This window comes from Lygodium microphyllum, chromosome 25 (genome assembly GCF_053477565.2).
Source record: "Lygodium microphyllum isolate KBCC chromosome 25, Lygodium_microphyllum_v1.1.10, whole genome shotgun sequence".
Classification (NCBI taxonomy): domain Eukaryota; kingdom Viridiplantae; phylum Streptophyta; class Polypodiopsida; order Schizaeales; family Lygodiaceae; genus Lygodium; species Lygodium microphyllum.
This window is the reverse complement of record NC_141159.1, coordinates 36,829,458-36,847,138: the sequence shown is the minus strand read 5'-3', so window position 1 is coordinate 36,847,138 and position 17,681 is coordinate 36,829,458. Positions and strand designations below refer to the sequence as shown.

At 42.0% G+C, this 17,681-nt stretch overlaps 1 pseudogene; it reads left to right on the top strand.

Moving 5' to 3' along the window:
- The first annotated feature begins 4,854 nt into the window (after positions 1–4,854).
- LOC148014095 (protein CfxQ homolog) lies at positions 4,855–9,349 on the top strand (annotated as a pseudogene).
- The last annotated feature ends 8,332 nt before the right edge of the window (positions 9,350–17,681 follow it).

The window sequence follows — 17,681 nt, the reverse complement described above, 5'->3', positions numbered from 1 at the left end:
CATCTCTGATCCTCTGCGTTTTTATCTCTGATACTGTCACCCCTCTCTTACTGTAAGTTTTGCGGTCCTAATCTTTAGCAGTTCTATCCCCCTGCTCTTCTCTAGCTGCTCTCCACTGTTTCATTTTCTCAAGATCAAACAGATTGTGAAGTGCAAATTCCGGTTCGAATCAGGGTATTGTGACCAAAACTACCTGCATCTTCAAATAAAAAATCATGCTCCAAGGGTTTCTCAATTCAACAAGGCAATGAATGATCACCACTCCACAATGTGTTTGATCTACTTCACGAGTGATTTTTGTTATGTTGTCACATATTGCTTACTTCTACTAATTACAACAGGTTTTCAACTCTTTCCTCCTTCATTTATGATTTTGAGTTAAACTACATTGATTTTGATCATTTCAATCCATACAATTACTACAAATCACACTACTAATCTTTCATATGATTAGTATTGGATAATATTAAGATCAAAAACCACAAGCATTTTCTAAATATGAATCATGTATGAAAATTAAATGAATCTTTATTTCTATAGCAATGATATTAAGCACTCACTCTTGAAAATTCAATATCTTCTTCTTCTTCTTAATTGCTTGATTGATCTCCTGGAGTGCTTATCTTTTTTCGTGTCCACTACCTTGCAAATGATAACTTCTTTGCTGTGAATATGAAAAACATGATTTCTTACACTGTTGAAAATACTCTATTTGCTGTGAATATAAAATATATGATTTGTGTAATGTTGAAAAAACTCTCTTTCTCTCTCTTAAAGAAGAGAGAGAAAGAGAGAGAAAGAGGGGAGAGAGAGAGGGGAAGCCATGGGAGCTGAAGGTGAAGGTGAGGAGACAGATTTGTATATATAAAAAATGGTACCCTAATCAGGTCCTTGTACACCTTAAATACCCCATCAGTGTAACTGGGTATTCGCACCTTAAATACCCCATCAGTGTAACTAGGTATTTGCATGTGCTAACCCCATGTTAACCCCATGTAAGACCCTCTAATCCTATTCTTTACATTCCATCCGAACCGGTAAGTTTTTTACCATCAAAAACAAAAAGAGGACGTATTGGTATGGCTGGGTGGGGGGAGGGAGGGGGTGAAATATTGTGGAACGGTGGCCTATGAGCATGTATGTAGTGTGAGCATGAGGGAAGAAGGTAACTCAATACAAGGATAGGCACTAATTCCAAACAAGAAGGGCTGGACAACACTAGGCAGCATGTTGTCTCGAACACGCCTGCAATGGAAAACTGATCATAACTTGCCATGGGCAACTCCAAATGAGACATTCCGCATGTCAAAACGAAGCTCGTTGATCGTAATTTCATCCCAGATAGGTCATGCATGGGTGCAATTAATGGATGCCCAAAACTATTCGAAAATAGATGGCTATCTGTTGTAAAACAGGCCCAAATCGAGTTGTCCTTCATCCAAGGTTGCCACCTCAAGGTGAGGGGACTACATCGAGGGAGTGCTCATGTAGATAGAGCTTTTCTTCAACCCCTGGGATCAAATGGATAACCTGCATAGTAAGCATCACTAGCATACAGGTCATCCATGCAAGCGTGGGTCTCTGCACTACCACCGGGGTCAAATGGAAAGTGGTTATCCTTTCCATGCATTGGGTTACCATCCACAAGTAAAGCTAGAATGGTTAGTACCACTAGATGTTGCATCGAGTCTGCCATAAGCATCATATGATTAAGTGTGGTCTACCCTTGGATGCTCTCAATAACACATGGGGTTGCACAAGCTGAAAAGTGTACTACATCAACCCTTATATGTGACATGTGTACAGACTGAAGGGTCTCCTTAAAGGACATGTTTTCTTGATTTGTAATATGAGCATGATGTTTAAGATCAACGTGATCTTCTTTCTTGAATGAAAGTTTGTCTTGCTTTGGACCCACATCAAAATGGTCTTTAGCAAGATCTGTCCTGCCCTTGGCATTATTATATTAGAATACAAATAGGAGTTTTGCATTCTGTGCTCTACATTTTTCTTGATGATCACAAGATATCGGCTTAGCATATCGATAGCATAAACCCACATCATGCAGTTCCTGTATCGTATCACTAGTAAGGTGTCTAATGTGTTTAGCCTTAGATAGCAATCTACTCACATGTTCATCACCATTGGTCAGCTCAGTAGTAGTTTTGACATGCTACTCATAGTCATATTGCTGCTTATGTACAATAGATGACTGCCCATGACCATAATGCTCATGTTGTCCATATTGAGAGTCATACCAATGTGGCTATTGCTCATAATGATACTCATGTTGTCCATACTGCATATGGTGATAATAGCCCTACTGCTCATGTACATCTATTTGCTACTGACTATTACCAAAAATTTGGCCATATTGTTTCCCATAAACATGCTGCCCAAGATTGCATGATGACTGTCCAACATGACTACAATGGTGTCCTTGCATCCTAGGCTAACCATAAATATGATGAGTGGCAAGTCCACGAGCCTAAGTATCAGCATGATGTTGGTCATAGTCACAGGCTTGCTACTCATGCATTGCATAAGAATCTCCATATGCATGTTACTGACTGTTACCAAAACTTTGGCCATATTGTTGCCCATAAACATGCTGCCTATGTAGTACATGCAAACCAAACTGAACATTGAGGTCTTGCTACCCAAAACTACCATGTGCATGATTCCCATTACCATGTGCATGCTCCCCATGTACACATTGCATTCCATGTTGCCCAAAACATTGTGGGCTACGCCCGGTCTCCAAGGGAGGAGGGCGGTTGGCCTCACGAAGAGGAACATGCTCCTTGGGCTGAGCCGAGGAGGGTGCGATGGCGGGGATGAGGGCGCCCATGTGCCGGATGGGTAAGTCCATCTTGACCATCATCTTGGAATGATGCTAATCTTGGCGGGTTTCCATCGCTCAATGGCACTGTTCCAACTCTCGACGTCGATTGACATGATGGGTCTCATGTTGGCATAAAGTATGGTTAAGCATAGCTAAGCGGTCCATCTCAGTGCCACCATCTTCAAACATGTCTTCACAATCCTCTTGGGCTGAGCTAGGATCATTCATTGAGGCACGAGAGTCCCTTATTCAACACTGGAAGTCCTCTTGGGCCTTTGCTTTTCCCTTGTGGCCTGCCATCCTAAGTGCAGTCCACTATACCCCCTGTTACAGAAATGACAATATCTTGAGCTAGGAAGCTCCAATCACCAAATTTTTTTATTCAAATTAAATGTCTCAATCCCCTCTATGAGGCTATGGAAAAATATATATGACAGTAAATGATCAAGGCTTTTCTATAATTGACTTTTGTGGGTTGGCTGTGTAGGACTGTTGCTTGTCCCACAATACCTATGAGCACAAAATTGAGCGTATCTCCCAAAAGTAGGGCAGAGTGGGGAGATTTTTGGCTGAGACCAAAGGGAACAATGCATCTTTCAATTGAGCTATGGGGTCTATGATCAATCACACAAGAAGGCTTTGCTATAATTGACTTTTGTGGACTGACTATGTAGGACTGCTGCCTCTGTCCCACAATACCTCTGAGCACAAAATTGGGCGTATCTCCGAAACCGTAGGGTGGAGTGGGGAGATTTTTGGCTTTGACCAAAGGGAAGGATGCCATATTTCAATCAAGCTATGGGATCCATGCTCAATCACACAAGAAGGATTTTCTATAATTGGCTTTTGCGGGCTAATTGTGTGGGACTGGCTGTCTGCAACACCCTGCAAGAACTCCTTCAATGAGCATATATTATCCCAATTTTGAGGTGCTTATTCCAAGACATCCTGGGCCTCAATGGTGGTTCTCAATGCCACATAGAGCCATACATCATTTGCATTAGTAGTTCTCTTGTTGAGACCATTTCTTAACTGCATATCCTGCCCATCACTACATGCATCCACCATACATTCACATGTGATACATCTCATTACCAATAAATCTACAAGGTTGTGGAATGTAAATGATCAGGATCAGGCTATTCATTTAAGTGTACCTGCACCTACAAGAAATTTTGGGCTCCGGATCACCAAGGGGTGGGCAAAGTTCACCCTAGGCCGGGTTGTGCACCCCTTTTGGGTCTTAATCGGGAGGGGGCTTCAGGGTTCCCTCTTTTGCTCCCAACTCGCGTGATCTATGTATACTGTTGAATAGTGTACGAGGGAGACGAGGAACGGAGGAAGAGAGAGGAGAAGAGAGACATGAGACACCGAAAGTGGAACCCCAGAAGTGTGTCAACTGAGCACACATGATAGGAATATATAGAGGAGATCTGGGGCGCTATATATAGATAGACTATATATAGCTAACATATACATGGCAGGGATTTTTAATTCAAGAAATCAGCATGCTATGCAATTTCAATTGAAGAGTTGGGCTTTTCTTGAGATGCATGACCAATAAGGAAATGAGATAGGGGAAGGGGTTACCTCTGCAATCAGTGACTCACTGACTGCATGACTTACACTTCTTACAAATTTCTTTCTTATCGGTCAAGAATCAAGAAAAGAGTACGGTTAAGGATTAGAGTAAAATCTTGATCAATGGGGAAAGAAATTTAAAGAGCATTCAACCACATGCATGCATTTCAAGAGTGTGGAATGGGGATGGGAATTCAATTGGCACTCTCAAGCTTCAAGAAGGCATGCAATTTTTCCATCTCTCTCATCAAGTGGCTGAGTTCAACAATTGGATGTAAAAGAGAGATCAAGAACCGATTGACATACCTTACTCAAGCTCAAGGAAGAGTTAATGGCTGCCCTCTGCAAGATATTTGTGGTTGCCCTTCTTCTTATAGCCTCTGGTTATATGGGGGCCCTCAACGTCGTGTATCTTCACTTGTTGAAGTATGTGGCTGCTTGATGTTTCGGCTAATGAGAGAGTTTTGCCTACCACATATGGAGAGCTTTGCCCTCCTCTTGGCACTCACCGCTTGAAGATTATAGAGTTTCAAACCAATAGTGAAGGAGCTAGAAAAGAGTTGATTCAGCTTGGTGCATTTTCGACATTTCGTGTAAGCCCCTTGTAGACCAAGATTGCAATATGGCTGCAAGGATTATGGAAGTAGACAAGAATCCTTTGTCCCTTAGCTCAAAAAGCAAGCGGACCATGCTTGCACCAGGTAAAGGCCTGTAAAAGCTCTCAAAAAAAAATGGAGGCCCTTGAAGATAAGCTGCAAGAAGTTGTTGGTTTGCATGGTTTGAAGTCACAATTGAGAAAATGGGCTAAAGGAATGCTCTTAGATGAAAGACAAAAAGCAATGGGATTGAGAGTTGCTGTTAGAAGGCCTCCACATATGGCCTTTTTAGGAAACCTTGGAACATGAAAGACTATGGTTGCCCGGATATTGGTTAAATCGTTGCACATGGTGGGTGTCTTGCCAAGTGACAAGGTCCTAGAAGTACAATGCATAGATCTCGTGGGTGAATTTGTTGGGCATACAAGTCCTAGAATAAGAAAAAAGATCCATTTTGAAGGTGGGATACTGTAACGTGTCCACTAGAATCAACCCGGACACGTCTTAGCAGTCCATCGGGAAGGATGTCTAGAAAGCTCCGCCCGGCACTCCCATGGAATGTTACGGGACTTGCGATCTAGGTCTTCCCGCGTCTGCCACGTAGCGGAATTATCCTGGCCGTTCCCACTTAGGATCGACCTGAATTTGGGTTTTCCTGTTTGGTCATTATCTAGCAACCACTAGCGTCAGACCCGAATGAACTACTTTACGTAGAACGCCCGATCTGAAGCGGATTCAAGCTGCACTTGGTTCAAGGAGAATGGAAAACGAGAGGGATGCAAAGCTCGACCTCTCTGCCATAAGGCATAGTCCCATTCCGTTCCTCTAAACAGCGTAAATCGGGTAATAGTTAATTCTAGGTCATCGTCCTCGTTACTTGTTTCGGTGATGACGATCATCCTCTGTTCGTTGAAGACTTTGAGAAAAGTTCCCGGCTAACCGGGACCACCCTTCCATAGGACAGACCCATGGTCCATCCTCCGCACTTTCCTCGATTTGTTTTAGTTATGTAATTACCTACCACATTAGTTTGACATATACAAACAGCTTCCTTGATTAACCCTGTTATGCACTGGTTCCTTCACGTAATCTTATCACAGGACATAAAGAAAACAATGCCAAACAACTCCTTTATTATCATTATATCCTTTTATCTTTGAAATACAAGGAGTTCCCGCCCGTAGGCGTATTCATAATCCGCCCGAAGGCTATCCAGTAATCCTTCCTGTGATTACTATCCCAAGTTTCCGCCCGTAGACTAGTATGCGGGCCTCGAGATCCAATCCCGAGTCACGTTAGTCTCTTGTGCAGGGCCCGGAAGGCGAGGGATTTACAACCAGAGCCCCCCCTGGCACCCAAGCATCCTCCTGCTCCAAGCAGAACTCAACGGAGAGACCTCTCACGGCGGGTTCGGTCCACGTTCCTGGCGCGGTTCACAACCCCCTTGGTTAGGGTTAGGTAGGCAGTCGGGGGTAACTGAAGCTGCCTCTTCCTTCAGGACTTTCACCTGAAGCGTTTAAATATGTTTTCCTCCTTTAGTTCATTGAGCAAACAATGCAAACAGTCCTTTCTAAACTGTTACAAGCACAATCAATTTCAGTGGTCTTTTAGCTGGCAAACTGTTAAGGAGTGGCTCCTTTTCTCCGAATGCAACCCACATTCGATCCGGAATCAATTGCAACTTAGCAAGATTCCTATCATTCTTGGGTTAGGGTCATACCCTTCCAATACATTAGGTTTATTGTGGCAGGATCCAGCGACCATGTCGCTTTAGTTTATTGTCTGGTCATTTACTTCAAGGCAACCACCTAACCTTTCCCAAGGGTGATAAACTAGATCAATAGTTACAACTACACCAATACATGTAAACATGTGATTCACTGTTTCAACGCATCACATGGTTCACAATAACCCCATTCTTTCTTGGTAACGTAAAAATGCCTAATAATCTGAACACTAACTTTCCTAGGTCCTACTAGGATTTACATCAAATAAACATGCCACTTGCAAGTCCATAGTTCATGTTTGTGCCCTTCTATTCCTTTTCGAATAACATCTTATGGGTGATAACTTTTCCTTATGAATCATTACAAGGAAGATTTATCTAAAAAGGTGACATGCCATTAATCTTTCCATACCTAGTAAAAAGGTGTACCTCAATAACTTCAACCTTGTAATGAGGCAACAGTTGTCCTCGGCTCGTCACTTTAGAATGCACAAAAGGAAACTTGCTAATAAGGTCCTACAAATGCATAGACACCTTATGCTCTTTTCATTCATTCCTTTGAACGTACCAATGATCAATTTCCATATCTTAAGCTATTTCTAATAATGTTCAAATAGCCAATTCATGTCCTAATTGCATTTAACTTGACTAGTTGCATTTGACATGCATGAGTGCCTCTAATCCGTGAAGTTATCGTGAATAATTCAATACTTTTGTGTGGAATCCAAATAGATAAAACCTGGACTTGCGGACTCCGGAAAATATCCACGTATGCTCGGGTTGAGCCTTCCGCATCGCACCTTGTGATCTTCCTAGAGACCATCGCGAATTCGATCTCCAGCTAGCCTTTGTGGACTTCAACTTTTTGCCTTGGCTTGCAATCTTATGACCTTGGCTCGCCTCCTTTGTATGCGCAACTCTCTTTGTTATATGGCTTCCTTGACCGAAGTTCCGATTTGCGGAATTTGCCTTGGCGGGCCTTAGGGTTCTTATGAGATCCCTTTGACAGTGGCGATTTGAGAGCTTTAGTCCTCCTTGAAATTCCGGATTAAGGAAGGATTGATGATGTCCGCGGAAAAAGGCTCTTGCGAATGGGCCTTGCAAGAATAGGACTTTAGAGTTCTTCTTCTTCTTCCAAAAATCCAAGGGCCGGCCTTGTAATTGATTAGTGGGAAAGCCTTTATGGGCTTCCTCTCATATTCTTGAAAAATTCCGAGGATTAAGGATACTGTGGCAAGGTGTTTACGGATTCCTCTTCTTCTCTACAAGATCTTGGCCAAGAGGCTTATGGGAAATCGTTGAGAAGGATTTTGTGTTGGGCATCCGCGAGAAGGGCTTACACCGGCTAATACGGCTATGTGGTGATAAAGCGGGAAAGGGAAATTGAATTCCGGGCAAAAAACGGGCTTATGAAGGCCTCCCCGTGTCACCTCCTTCTCTTCTAAATTCCCGGGGGTGTGGAAAGACTCATGGGGGGGAAAAAGGTAGTGGGAAGGGGGCTTAAGAAGCCCCCTTAGAAGCTTCTTTAGAGAAGCTTCTAAGAACCTTCTCTTGACACGTCCACGTGTGGAGGAGGTGGGACGTGATCCCGGCGGCAGCGGGCTGGGTGGTCTGAGGCGGCTGGTGGCGACCAGCGGGCTGACGACTGGGGCAGCGTGGCGGCTGGCGGACGGTGCTGTGGCCCTCCTTCACGACGACATGGCGACGACCTCCACGGCCGGGCCCTTCACACGGCGGCCTCCTGCAACACACGGCCATCTCCCTCACGGCAGTCCTTCCCTTCCACACGACCTTCTGCCGCCATCTCCCCTTCACAGCATGCCCCCCCTGCTTCTGTCTCCCCTTAGAGGGGGTTCTTATAGGTCCTTGGGAGAGAGGGGTCTGCCCACGTGGCGGATGCATGGCCTCTCTCCCATCCTTCCTTCCCATGCTCCACTAGCCCATCCCTTTCCCCCAGCCACTCATCGGCTGGGGAGGGTAATAAAAAAATTTGTAATAACCTTACCTTTATCCCCTTATCCTCCTCCCAAGAGGGGGTTTTCCCGCGGCTATGCCGGTTCGAATCCCTCGGCCCTATTTTCTTGACGATGGAATGTCTCTATTCCCCGCGTGTAGCTATAGCTCAACTGCTGGCCTAGTGATAATCCTTGCACGGGATTCATATGACGTGCGGCAAGTTAATATTTACTGTACATGGTACGCGGAAATATTACAGATACTATTTGTTGATGAGGCATATAGGCTGATGCCTTTACAAAAGTCTGATGACAAGGATTATGGCTTAGAGGCCCTTTAAGAGATAATGTTTGTGATGGATAATGGTTCAATGGTAGTTATATTTGCAGGCTATGCAAAGCCTATGAAACGTATCATCAGCTGTAATGAAGACTTTTCAAGAAGGGTTACCAAGTTTTTTTTAACTTTGATAATTTCAATACAGAGGAGCTTGCAGAGATCACTCATGTGAAAATGAACCATCAGAACACAGAGAGCTTAATGTATGGTTTCCAACTGCATGAAACTTGCAAGATCAAAGCCATCTCTCAACTTTTGGATGTGGAAACCACATAGCAGCAAGCAGACCGTGCCTGCACCTGGTAAATCCCCTTCCACCTTTGGAAATTCAAACCTGCTAATGCCCTCTCTTCATGCCAAAATAGTTCTGATTTTGAGCTTTCAAACCCACGTACTGTTGCAAATTGGGAAAGTAAAGCATGTAGAGATCCACAAGCTATTCTTAGCTCAAGGGTTCCTCATATGGTTGGAGTAAAGCCTCAAAAGGCTTATCACATTCCATTTTTTACCCTACAAGTATTGCACCCTGTGTTGACGGGTTGGATAGCGCAAACTCAGGGGTACTTACTGCTGAGGGCCACGTGGAAAAAAAAAGGTAAAGTGGTGCTCAAAATGGAGCTCAAGGTCAAGATAATCAAGCTACACAAGCCTTAGAAGCCATGGCAAGTCCAGGTGTGAGCTATGAAGATCCTTGGCTGTATTTTTTTATGGAATCCCGAAAGAGAAAGATTGAAAAGAAGAAGAAGAGTCCTCTTTTGAAAAATAACCCTAGCTTTAGCCTTCACTTGTTGAGATATCGAGCTCCACTCGTGATACGCCAGGGTGACCGTTGTATATTTATGTCACCGACTTGTCAGTTGCAGACGCGGTTGGTACACCGCCCATGAATAATAGCTACATGATAGCTATCCTTATCTACTCTAGTTCGTGGCTCAGTTAGTATGCCACCTTAGTTAGTTGAGTTTGGTTTGAGACCCATATATAGGGTTCTTCTATTTCTTTGTACTAGAGTTCTTTTGGCTTACACAACTAAGAAGAGGAAAACTGTTTTCAGCCTCCACCCTTGTGTGTCTTCCCCCATTGTGCAAGCAAGAAAGCTTCAAGCGAGACTCCTTCCTTCTCTCCCACAATCTTGACATGGTATCAGAGCCTTGTTCGTGGTAAGGAGCTCAAGAAAGCAAGCCAAGCTTGCGGTGGTCTGGTAAGAGGAGCAGTGTTGCTTTCATTTCCTGTTTTGGGAGCAGATCTCTGCAGGTAGCACAGCCGGAAATTGCAGGAGTGCATTGTCTCAGGTTGAGACGCCCTTCGCGGTGAAGCAAGAGGGCCATTTCGGGGCCTGTTTTGCAGACGGAAGTTTTCTGCACGCACTCAAGAAAAGGCTCAGTTTTATGCTGTGCGACCACTGTTCTACAAGTCGGTGAAAAGTTACTGTAGAAATTGCATCGTATGCTTGTGCGCAGAGACATTGGGAGTTTCAGAATCATCCTTGGTTCCTGTTTATGCAAAATCGTCACTAGGAAGTGACTGTGTGGTCAAATACCACTTTCGCCAGTTTTGCAGATTTGCCCTTGTGAGGGTGAAGCTGTGTTTTTTGCAGTGACAGAATTTCTTGCAGTATTCTGTAATGGCGTCTGATTCTCTTTCACAGATTGTCACTGAAAAGCTTGACAAGAACAACTTCCAGGCATGGAAGTTTAGAATGACGAATTTCCTTATGGGAAAAGGATATTGGGAATTTGTTGCAGGAAATGAAGAAGAACCAGTTCTTCCTGATGTTCCCAATCAACAACAAATGCAGGCATTTAAAACATGGCATGAGAGAGCCAGGAAAGTTATGTATTGGCTGTCTATCAGTATTTCAGACTCTATGATTGTGCATATTCAGGATGCAAGTACGCCAAAGGAGGCATGGGATACTTTGTCAAAAATGTATAGCACAAATACGCAAGCCAGGAAAATGCAGCTCAAGCAAGAGTTGCATAATGTGCAAAGAGAAAGTATGAGCATCAACGACTACCACATGAAGGTGAAGAAGATTGCAGATGCACTTGCTTCCATTGGGTCGCCAGTGGAAGATGATGATTTAGTTTCCGTGACCTTGAATGGTCTAGGAAAGGATTATGCACAGTTTCGGACATCCATTTCAGTTCGTGAAAGATTTCCTGATTTTGAGGAGTTGATTGCTCTTCTAATTTCTGAGGAACAGAGAAATGGTGGTGCATCTTCTTCAGGAGGAACTTCAAAAGAAGCTGTCTTCTACTCAAATGCTGGAAGAGGTAGAGGCAGAGGTAGAGGAGGCCGATTTGGAGGCCGTGGCAGAAATCAGAATATGCAGCAAACTCAAGAAAACCAGTCCTATGGAGGAGGACGTGGTAACTCTAGAGGCAGGGGGAGCCAAAGAGGTCGTGGTGGATGGCAAAGAGGCCAAAATGCAAACAGTAATGTTGAATGCTACTATTGTGGTAAAATGGGTCATATGGCTAAAGACTGCTATAAAAAGCAGAATGACATCATGAATGGAAAACTGCAACAAGGGAATTATGCATCTTCTAGTAGACAGGGTGATGACAGAAATGAGCATTTGTTCATGGTGCAGCACATGAACAATTCTATGACAAGTGCAGAAGAAAGCAATGATGTATGGTATGTTGACTCAGGTGCATCAAACCACATGACAGGTCATGCAGAATGGATGGAGGATGCAAGGAAAATGGAAAAACCAGGATTTGTGGAGACTGGTGATGATACTGCACATCCTATTGTGCAGATTGGAAAAATTCCCTTGTCTATGCAGGGTGGGAAAAAGAAATACCTGTCCGATGTATTTCATGTCCCGAATATTACCAAGAATCTGGTTTCAGTTGGTCAAATGGTTGAACAGGGCTTGCAGGTCAGATTTAATCCTCATGGATGCTTTGTTGAGGATATGAAAAATAAAGGTCGCTTGATAGCAAAAGGAAAGAAGAAGGGCAGAATGTTTACATTGGATGCAGACATGTCTGAATTGAGTGCAGCAATGTTTGCACATGGGACCGGTGTAGTTGCAGATATTGATATCTGGCATAAACGCATTGGTCATGTTAATGTACAGCGACTTAAATCAATGCAGGCCCAAAATATTGTTGCAGGATTGCCCAAATTCAAGGTTGCAAAAATGCATAAGGTATGTGAAGCCTGTCAGTTTGGAAAACAGGCAAGGAAACCATTTCCTAGACATGTTCAAGAGAGTGAGAAGCCATTGGAATTAATTCACTCTGATGTGTGGACAACTAAAGCTGCATCTCTTGGAGGCTGTCATTATTTTGTCAGTTTTATTGATGACTATAGCAGAAAAGTTTGGGTGTATTTTATGAAAAAGAAAAGTGAAGTTTTTGGGCATTTCAAAACTCTTAAAGCTATGGTTGAAAAAGAAACAGGCTTGCAGATAAAATGCCTAAGGTCAGATGGAGGGGGAGAGTACCTCTCAAATGAGTTTGCAAAGTTCTTGCAGGAGCATGGCATAAAGCAGCAATATTCATGCAGTTATACCCCACAACAAAATGGAATTGCAGAAAGGAAAAACAGGCATATTGGAGAGGTATCTCGTGCCATGCTCAATGAAAAAGACTTGCCAGATTTTTATTGGGCTGAAGCAGTTGCTACAGCAGTCTACATAATGAACAGGACTCCCACTGCAGCAATACATGGAATGACTCCAGAGGAGAGGTATACTGGTAGGAAACCAGATATTTCTCATTTGAAAATTTTTGGTTGCATTGCCTATGTACATGTGCCAGATGAGCTGAGATCCAAGTTGGATCCAAAAGCTGAGAAGTGCATCTTTATTGGTTACTCTCTGCAGCAAAAAGGGTATAGATGCTATAACCCTTCTACTCGTAAGTTTACAGTGAGCAGAGATGTTGTTTTTGATGAGATGAGTAGCTGGTATAGACCAGTAAATGTGATTGATGATGAAGATGCACAAAATGGTAATGCTACACAGAATTCACAGCAGCAGTCACAAAATATTAGTGGACCTGGAGCGTCCTCTAGCAGTGGTTCACATTCTTCGCCATGGACAGGCAGATTGAGATCAGGAGAATCTTCTCAAAGCAATGCAAATAGTGGTATGCAGGTATCACGAAAAGGAAAAGAGAAGGTTGATCAGCCCATGTTTGATGTGAATGCAGGTCACTCTTATGTGGACGATGAATCCAGTGGCTCAGAACAGAGCATTGATGATGAGTTGGGTATTCCTTCTATTGTTACACCTGGAGTAAGGAAGACCAGGGATGTTTTGAGAGCACCTGGGAGTGAACCTACTTTGCGCAGGTCTACAAGAGCTAGGTATCCTGTGGATAGGCTGAAATATGATGGATTTACAGCCATTCACTATGCATATATGGTCAAAGTGATACAGGAACCAGAACCCACATCTTTTGAGCAAGCCATGGGAAAAGAAAAATGGGAGAAAGCCATGGATGAAGAAATGGATGCCTTGGAAGCAAATGCTACATGGGAGTTAGTACCTTTGCCTAAAGGTAAGAATGCAATTGGCTGTAAGTGGGTTTATAAGGTGAAGCACAATGCTGATGGTTCTGTGAACAGATACAAGGCAAGATTAGTAGTCAAGGGGTATGCACAAACATATGGCATTGACTATGAAGAAACATTTAGTCCGGTTGCAAGGATGGCAACCGTAAGAGCAGTCATTGCTATGGCTGCATCAAAGGGATGGTCTTTACATCAGATGGATGTAAAGAATGCCTTCTTGCATGGTGATTTGCAAGAAGAGGTCTATATGGAGCAGCCACCAGGTTATGTGCATGCTGTTCATCCTGAGTTTGTTTGCAGGTTGAAGAAAGCCTTGTATGGCTTGAAGCAAGCACCTAGAGCATGGTCTGACAAGATAGGACAGTATCTTGTCACTATTGGCTTTCAGATTTCCAAGGCAGATTTCTCACTTTATGTGAGAAAAACAGAGAAAGGTATTATGCTGCTTGTCATTTATGTTGATGATTTGATTATGACAGGTGACAGTGATGAAGATATCCTTCATGTGAAAATGCTATTGAAGCAGAAGTTTGAGATGAAGGATTTGGGAGAGCTGCGTTATTTCTTGGGCATTGAAGTGATTAGATCACCAAGTGGGATACAGCTCTTGCAGAGGCAGTATGGATTGGACATGCTGTCCAAATATGGGATGACAGGCTGTAAGCCTATTTCAGTTCCTTTGGAGCAAAATGTGAACCTGAGCACAGATGCAGGTGAGCTTCTAGAAGACCCTACTATGTACAGACGCATAGTAGGAAGTTTGATTTATATGACTATTACCAGGCCAGATTTGAGCTATGCTGTTGGATTGGTAAGTCAGTTTATGCAGGCTCCAAGGAAACCACATTTGGATGCGGCTAGACGCATACTTAGGTATGTGAAGTCCACATTGCAGTATGGACTATTTTATGAGACTGGGGTTCAGATACAGTTGCATGGATACACTGATGCTGATTGGGCTGGTAGTATTTCTGATAGACGATCTACCAGTGGATATGTATTCTCTTTTGGGAGTGCTGCAGTCACTTGGAGCAGCAAGAAACAGCCTACAGTTGCCTTGTCGAGCACAGAGGCTGAGTACAGGGGTGCAGCAATGGCTGCATGTGAGGTAGCTTGGTTGCATAAGCTACTTTATGATATGCATCAGTCTACAGATGGGCCAGTTGTCATTTATTGTGACAACATGAGTAGTATACACTTGGCAAATAACCCAGTCTATCATGCTAGAACAAAGCACATTGAGGTGCATTATCACTATGTGCGAGAGAGGGTTTTACTAGGTCTTATTGATCTAGTTTATGTCAGCACAGAGGATCAGGTAGCTGACATATTCACGAAGGCATTGGGCGCAGAGAAGCTGCGCAAGTTCAGAGACCTGCTTGGTGTGCAGGAATTGGGATTGAGCTCGAGGGGGAGTGTTGAGATATCGAGCTCCACTCGTGATACGCCAGGGTGACCGTTGTATATTTATGTCACCGACTTGTCAGTTGCAGACGCGGTTGGTACACCGCCCATGAATAATAGCTACATGATAGCTATCCTTATCTACTCTAGTTCGTGGCTCAGTTAGTATGCCACCTTAGTTAGTTGAGTTTGGTTTGAGACCCATATATAGGGTTCTTCTATTTCTTTGTACTAGAGTTCTTTTGGCTTACACAACTAAGAAGAGGAAAACTGTTTTCAGCCTCCACCCTTGTGTGTCTTCCCCCATTGTGCAAGCAAGAAAGCTTCAAGCGAGACTCCTTCCTTCTCTCCCACAATCTTGACATCACTCACTGCTGTTATCTCTCTTATTACCAAAATATCTTCAAAATTGGCTTGGGGTTGAAAAACGAGCTGCCATGTTTGTCTTTTGGCCTCCGAATTTGGTCAAGCTTCCTGCCATAGTTGTGTAAACTCCCAAGAAAGTTGCCATCTCTATAGTACACCCTGACTCCTATTGTTTTCAATGTTGTACTTGTCCTAGTGTACCGGAGAAAATTAGGGTTTCCTGAGACTGAAAACAGAACTAAATCTAAAAGAAGGAGAGAGAAAGAAAGGATCTAAAAACTAAGCTCTAATACCAACTGTAATGAAGGAGACCAAACTAATCTAACTAAGAGAGAGAAGAGAAAGAAAAAGGGGAGAGAGAGAGAGGAAGCCATGGGAGCTGAAGGTGATGGTGAGGAGATAGATTTGTATATATAAAAAATGGTACCCTAATTAGGTCCTTATACACCTTAAATACCCCATCACTGTAACCGGGTATTCACATGTGCTAACCCCATGTAAGACCCTCTAATCCCATTCTTTACAATGGAATAAATGGTTTGTGTAATGGTTTCATCAATGAGTGCTTTCAAAATACTAACCTTTCTTTCTATTGTGTGATGCTATATACCTTAAGGTTTTGCCTCAAGGCTAAATCTAACATTATATTTATTATATCCTTTAGTAATATTAGAGCATTTTATCAAGTTCTTATACATTGTATTATACTTTAGTATATAGAACTTTCTATTATACTGAATTTTCATAGTAAAAGCATTTCCATAAGATTTTATGGTTACATTCTTTATAATTTTGCAATAAGCATATGGCCATACAATACTTACCAATACTTAATATGATTTTGCCAAAGGATGTAATTTGATCTTCTAACAACACATATCATGATCTTTCATTAATCTATAGATTAGACCATATGGTCTAAAATTTTCTTACAATATAAGAAGTACTTTTTGTTATTTTATTGAATAAAATCTATTTGGCCAAGAGGTCAAATATTTTCTTATAATGTAAGATGTAATTTCTATTATTTTTTCCAATATACTATGAGATTTGGTTATGTGGCCAAATCTTCTCCTTAAGCTATCTCTTGGGCCAAAATAAGGACTCTTGTAGTATCACAATATCTTGCAACAAATCAATCACTTTGTTCATTTTACTACAAGAATGACGTTTGGCCATTTAGTCAAATGCTTTCTTATATTATCAACCCTTACTTACTTCCAAAAGGAAAGACTACTTTCCACTTAGAATTCCTTACTTTCTATAATTTGGCCATGTGGTCAAATCTTTTCTTGCAATAAACAAACCACTTTTTTGGGAACTGATCTTGAAAAATATTCTAAGACAAACATCTTCTATATTATCTCCAAAAAGGAAGACCATGTTCTACTTTGAACTCCTTGATTACCTACTATATTTATAGGAAGTTTCACCATGTGGTCAAAACTTGTCGTGCAACAAATAAACTACTTTGTTTCCATAAACCATTTCTTTCATTTCAATTTTTCATAACTTCCTATCTATATGTTCATATATAAATATCATATCATTTTACCACAAATTAACCACTTTGTCCATTCCACTACAAAATAAAAATTGGCCATATGGTCAAATCTTTCATTTTGTTATCAATGCTAGCATCCAAGAATCCCCCATTCTTTTTTTGTTCGGCCATATGATAAAATCTAATTTCATGCATCTTGCAAACCATGAGACCACTTTTTCCATTCCACTATAAAGCAATATTTGGTTATATAGTCAAATCCAATTTCACAACATGTTGCAACAAATGAATCACTTTCTTCATATGGTTATGAAACTAGATTTAGCCATATGGTTAAAACCAGTTTATAAAAATATAGATATCTTGTAGGTTTCACCATGAGGTTAAATCTCCACCTTTCAAGTGTTTTTCACATTACCTTATATTGATATCTATGGGATTTTCTACATAGCCATATTTGTTTATATGTGAATCTCATATCACAATAAACCGCATCCCTTGTTTAACTAGCCTTTCAAAACCATATGGTAAAAAACCATGGCAAAGTTTCTAATCTTAGAGATAAGTATTATGACTAAATAGGATTTGATCATATGGCTAAAACCAATGACAATGTTTCTGTAATATGACTCCTTTCAAGGGAAACTTACATGTGCACTAATTAAAATGTCAACTTTGGGCCAATTGGAGTCAAGAGATTACTACATAACCACATTGCTATATGGGTGGATCTCATATTGGACTAAATCTCATTCTTTGATTAAATAGGATTTGACCACATGGCCAAAAATCTTAGCAAAGTTCCTAGAGTATAATCCTTGCATAGGAAAC